Source organism: Pseudorca crassidens, chromosome 9 (assembly GCF_039906515.1).
Source record: "Pseudorca crassidens isolate mPseCra1 chromosome 9, mPseCra1.hap1, whole genome shotgun sequence".
In the NCBI taxonomy this organism is placed as follows: Eukaryota; Metazoa; Chordata; class Mammalia; order Artiodactyla; family Delphinidae; genus Pseudorca; species Pseudorca crassidens.
Genome location: NC_090304.1, coordinates 53,902,106 through 53,908,105, shown reverse-complemented (window position 1 = coordinate 53,908,105; position 6,000 = coordinate 53,902,106). Strand labels below are relative to the sequence as shown.

Below are 6,000 nucleotides of genomic sequence, written 5' to 3'. Positions count from 1 at the left end.
CTGACCTATAGATAGTGATAGTGATGAGTAGACGGCATTCTCTGCCAGCTATATGGTCTTGGGAACATCATTTGGCCTCTCTCTGCTTTGGTGGCCTCATCAGTGAAATGGAGTACCTACTGCATAAGGTTGGTGGTGAGGCTTACAGATAACCTGTCCTCTGCGACCTCCATTCTTTCGCTCCCCAGACCAATTAGTGGCTTTCACTTGGCCCCTGCAGGACATTCAACACTCATTCATTCATACATTAAAACCCTCCAAGACCAGCTCTGTGCCCCGCCCTGTGCTAGGTGCTTGGGACTCAGAGATAAATCAGACACAGCTCCAGCCCCAAGGCTGGCGGGGGGGCGAGGGACAGAAGTTCGGGGCAGAACTCAGTACTCTTGAGGATGTGTGTGTGTGTGTGTGTGTGTGTGTGTGGTCCTCACACATCTCTGCTCTTAACTTATTTTTTAAAACTGACAACGACGCACCTCCCAGCGGATGGGCGCTGGAAAAGGCGAAATGTTGAAGGAAGATCCGCTCTTTATCTTCAGAAACTTGGTTTTCACTGCTTCCTGAAACCTGAATATTTCACTGCATCCAAGCTCGCCTCCTCGCGCTGAGCCCTATTAGCTGGGAAGGAGAAGGGTACTGTGAGGGTGTGTCCTACCAGTCCCGAGGGCTCCACTATCCCTGGGGACTCCACTACCCCGGATAACTCACCTAGCCTACATCCTAATCCTTTTCCCACCCCGACCCCTGTTCCTACCCCATGACTCCCCCACCCCTGGTCCCAGACAAACCAGCCCTCCCCAGCTCTCCCTCCATCCGGGTCCCCAGGTTACCCTCTCCTCTCGCTCAGCTCTTTAAACCATCCTCCCCCTCCATTGTCCTCTCTCGGGCGGCACCTCTCCACTTCTGCCCCGCCCTCTCCGAGGTAGAGCCCACGTTCCGCAGACCTCCGCTCTTTTCCCACTCTCCGATTGGCTCCCGCTGCCCGACGGCGCGGGACCGCGGGGAGGGGATCTGGAGCTCGCCCCGCCCCTTGCCGGTGGCCGGGGTGGGGCGGGGCCTCAGGATGACCCCGCCCCCACTCGGGCGGGGCCGCGCTGGCAGGCGCTCCGGCGCTGAGCGGCGGTACCTAGGCTCTGCTCGGCTCCGGCTCTACTGCAGCTCCTGTGGGGGTGGGCGGCGGGGGTGGCAGCGGCTGCGGCGCGGGACTGAGCGAGCGGCTAGCGAGCCGGGGAAAGAGGAGGAAGTATAGCCGCGGCCCGGAGCTCTGGAGTCAGCTGCCGCGCCGAGGACCGCCCCATTTTGCAGAGCGAGCCGAATCCGAACCTAAGAAGACTTCCCCGCCGGGCTCCGCGCCTCCTCGCCGGCGCCCTGCCCTGCCCCGCCTGTCCCAGACCCGGGTTCCGCCGGGACGCTCCCTGCCCTGCGGTCCGGGGCGTGTGGCCGGGGCGCCCCGAGCCCCAGACCCTGATCCAGTGCACCGGCGAGGGACGCTCCTGGCCCACCATACGGCTCTAGGGTTAAGGGCTCGTTCCCAGCCTTTCTATAGTGTGTGTTGGAGCCCCCAGCCCTCCGACCGTGGTTAAGGCGGGGTGCCCCCAGCCCCGTGACTGAGTGCAAAGCAGCCCGGACGCCTCCAGACTCTGGTTGCCCGAAACCCGAACCTTCAGCTGCCTCCAATCCGGTGCTTCGGACCTGGGACCGTGCGAACATCCAGGAAACCCCGGCCCGGGTTCAGCGCCCCGTGAGGGGTCCAAGGCGGGCTGGATAGTCGGACTGAACCAGACTGGGCTGGTGCTTCGAGTCGAAGCTGCCACCTTCCTGCCGCCCCAGGCGAGGAGCTGAGCGCTTGCCCCCAAGAGAGCACAAGAGAGAGCCGAGAAGTGCAGGTGAGAGAGCCCCGGATGCCAGGCGGCCTCCGACCCCATCCCGGCAGCGCTGGGGCTACCTGCGGGTGTGCACTGGGTACTAGCTGCGGCTGGAACTGGCTAGGAGGGGGCGCGGGAAAGGGAGGAGGAAAAGGGAGAAAACGGGCACTTATTGAGCGCCCATTGTGTGCCGTTCCGCGCCCCACCCTTGCGCAAATGGCTCACTACTCCGTGTGATAGAAGGTGTTGTGTGCTGTTAAGAGCGCTTACAGATGGGGAAACTGAGGTTCAACGGGGTTGATTGACCCTGCTCTTTTTACTCTGGTGCTGAGACTGGGGAGGAGTGTTATGCTGGAGAGGGAAAGGAGCAGAGAATGGAGAGAAAAAGAAAGGAAGTGCAGAGCCGCATGGTAGGAGGTGGGGTGGGGGTGGGGGTCGAGGTGGGGGCCACTGGGGCATCGGAGAGCTGATCCTGAGGCTGGGACGTGGCTTCTCCTGGCCTCTTTCCCTCCCACTCCATTGTCATGTCACCTCCCAGGAAAGGTGACCCAGAGTTGAGGGCAGAAGTGGGAAGCTTCCCAGTTCCACAGCTTCCCTCTCTGACAGAGCAGCTGCCCCTGTACCCTGTGTGCCAGACTCCAGTGTCTCTAAGACGCTCCGGAGGTCCTGACACGCTGCTTATCTGATGGGAGAACACACTGTAGAGGTCCCTAAGTCACAGCCCATCAGAACTGCAGGAGATACGGCCCCTCAGCACTCACCCAGCTCACATCCTTCACATTAGTAAGGGGGACACTGAGGCCTGAGGACAGGGGGTGCCAATTGCTGAGGTCCTAAAGCAAGTGAGTAGTTGAGCCAGAAGTACACTTGAGAAAACCTTCCCAAACATCCTTCAAGGTGTCCCCTCCCCCTCCCAAGTTAGCATCTTCTGGGTGGCTGGCTGGGGTTTTCCCACCCCTGATGTGAGGTCTGGGTGACCCTGTATCAGGCTGTTGTGAGAATCTGTGTGCAGGGTGCTGGGGCCTGAGACAGACCAGCAGCCCCATAGCCTTTGGCCCCAACCTCAGGTCTGACCTCAGCCTCTCCTGGACAAGGGAACCTGCAAGACACCTCTGGTCCAGGCGGGGAGCGGGTTGCACAGGGTCTCAGAGCTGGGGCTGCTAGGGCTGGGGGCACAGTCTGAGGGTCTGGATTCCCAGGCAGGGGCTTCTTCTGCTGCCCCCCTGGGGCTGTGCAGGGAGAGGCACGTTGTGAAAGAGTGCTTGGTATGGACCCTGTGGGCTCTTGTTCTGGGTGGGGAGGGGGAGGGGATGTGGCCTAGGTAGGAACCCCGGTGGCCTTGGCCGTGACTGGTTAACCCCTGCTGTGCCCAGCTTCCTGGAGTCAGGGGGAATCCACCTTGGAAAGCCCCTGGGAGGTGGGGGAGGGTGGAGAGATCTGCTGGAGGCTGGAAGCTCGGTCCCTGGGGGTGGAGTGTTTGGGGGAACTGGAAGGGAAAGTGACTGAGGGGCTTGGGATTCTCCAGCCTCACCCCCACCATCCGTGGGGATTCAGATTCTCATAATAATCCCTGCATCTAAACAAAGCTGCTCTTTGATGAGATAATTTCACACCTGTGATCTCATTTCACGGTGGGGTGGAAAGGAGCTGGAACTTGGAGTGAGGCAGAACGGGGCTGGGGAGCCACCTGGGACCTTTTGCATGCATCCAGGGCTCCAAGCCTCACCTGTAAAATGGGGTCAAGGCAGGCTGTTTGTTACCTGCTCAGATAATGGAGCCATCACATCCGGCACACTGTCAATTGCTGAAGAATTTTTGCTGTTTGCCAAGACTGGGCTTGTTCCTAATGGCTGCCTTGTGCGGGAAGCTGGGGGGCAGAGAGGTGAGACCTCCTGCGCAGGGCCTTGGAGTTTGCTTCAGGAACTGAGTGCTGACTGCGTCCCAGGTGCCCTGGAAGCTACCCAGATGGAAAAGGCGTTGTGGTGACTAGCTCCCAACGGGGAGGGCTAAGCGGCACGGGCAGACGGCAGTGAGTCAGACAGACCAGGCGGCGTGAATCTGCTCTGATTCCTCCCACTGGCCATGTGGTGTTGGGCAAGTCACTTCACTCCTTTGAGCCCCAGCTGCTTCTCTGTAAATTAGAATTCCTCCTTTACAAGGTTGTTGTGAGCTTTAAATGAGATATAAATATACAGCACGTGGCCAGATAATTTATTTCCTTCCCTGTAAGAAAAGGAAGCTTGGATTTTGACCAGGAAATCCAGAGAAATTCTCAGACTTGCCTTGGATTGGAATGGAGGCTACTGTTGCAGATTCACAGACATGGGTTTGCTCAGCTGTATGGGTCAGGCTACCCTACGCTACCTCCCTGGGCCCACAGCCCTCAGAAATCTGCTTGGGGACCCTGGCAAGGGGCTCTAGGTTCCGATCCCTCATCCCAGGGCTGCTGGCTTTCTTTGGGATTGTGGGGAGCGGGTGTTCATTCCCTCTGGCCTCCCTAGGCACAAAGGTGCGGTGAATAATTTATGGCTCGCCTCGCTGCGAGGCGGGCTTAGGGAAATTTTTTGCTGTGTGCTCAGCTGAGCTTCTGAGCCCCACCAGAGGAGGCAGGTGGTTCCCGTCAGTGCTAGACAAAGTCTCAGATCCGGGGGAAAGGGGCGACAGGAAGAAAGTGACCTAATATCAACCCCAGCTCTCTTACTGGGGGGCAAGGTGGACCCGCAGGAAACAGTGGAAACCAAGCTATAGATGAACCAGGCTCAAGCTGTGGGCCTCCGATTCCAAATGGGTCAGGAGGGGTGGCCCGGAGAGGCTCTTGGGGACTGGAGTAACCCAGAAGGCTTTATCAAGGAGAAAGGGGTCTGGGCTAAGGCTAGAGGCAACTTGCCTTAGAGAGTAGGGGTCCCGACATCAGTTCAAGGTTGAATTCTGGCTGTGCCACTTACTCACTGTGAGACTGTGAGCAAGACACCTGACACAGCCAGGCCTCTGCTCGCTCCTCTGTAAAATGAGGGTAGTTACGGGTGACTGTGAGGTCATATATGTAAAGCAGATGGCACGAAAGGTACTTAATGAAAGGGTGTTTCACTGTGAACGAGAACCGTGAGGTGGGCTAATGGTGGAGAAGGTGGGATGGTGTAATAAGCAGGGAGGTGGGGAGAACTCTGGGACGATGATGGTGGATCTGTGGGGTCAGAGAGGGGTGTGGAGAAGAGGGGTGGGTGAGTGACCAGACGGTGGAGGGCCTTGAATGCCAGACAGAATTCATATTGCAGAAAGCACCATGGGGCCCCCACTGAGAACCCTCTGTGACTCCTTCTTACCAGTAAGATGGAGACCAGGCCTCTTTGTTGTGCATTCAAGGCCTTGCCCACTGCAGCCACTGCGTGGACCCCTGGTCATTGCTCACCACTGTCTCCTAAACACATCATGTGTGGTCCCTTTGTTTATGGTGCTCCTCCGCTCTGCTCACTTCCACATCAGTCAGGGCCTAATTCAGGTCATAAATCCCCCCAGAAACATTCCTGGATTACCCAACCCTCTGGTCACACCCTCTCTGAACCTTTAACTTCACAGTACTAGTAATAAACAATACCTACCATTGCATCACATGTTACAGTTTGTAAAATGCATCTACATACTCATTTAATAATATTGTGATGATGATATGAGCAATTGTTAATGCTCTTGAGAACTTATTCTGAGCCAGACACTGTGTTAAGTGTTTTACAGATCCTCTCATTCACAACTCTGGGTGGTAGCTACTGTTACACCCTGGAAGACAGGGCTCAGAAAGGTACATTGTCTTGCCCAAGGTCACACAGCTAGACAGTGGGGAGTGTCTAGAGCATACTACGCAGGTAAAAAGAGTGAACTACGCAGGTAAAAAGCCTGGAAATGAGCCTTCTTCTCAGGGCTAGGGAAGGACAGTGCTGGGTTGAGCAGAGGGCCTTGGGCTCTGCACTGGCTGACTGTGTGACTTGGGGTGAATCAGACCCATGCTGTGGTCCTGTTTCCCCGGGTCTGTGGTGAGGGGGATGGTGTCTGAGCTTCCAGAGCTCCAGCCTTCTGCAGTGTCCTTCGTGACCCTGGAAGGTAGGGGAGGAGACCACAGCCTCAGGGCCAGAGGATGTGGTGT

At 57.4% G+C, this 6,000-nt stretch overlaps 1 protein-coding gene across 7 annotated transcripts in view; it reads left to right on the top strand.

Moving 5' to 3' along the window:
• Positions 1-1,101: 1,101 nt before the first annotated feature.
• The window catches only part of GDPD5 (glycerophosphodiester phosphodiesterase domain containing 5), an 89,702-nt gene continuing 84,803 nt past the window's right edge, over positions 1,102-6,000 (top strand). For 2 of the 7 annotated variants that reach the window (XM_067750378.1, XM_067750380.1), the window contains exon 1: positions 1,102-1,883. The gene's annotated coding sequence lies outside the window, so the exon portion shown is untranslated. The remainder of the gene's footprint in view (positions 1,884-6,000) is intronic. The other 5 variants (XM_067750379.1, XM_067750376.1, XM_067750382.1 and 2 more) reach the window with 3 other exon arrangements.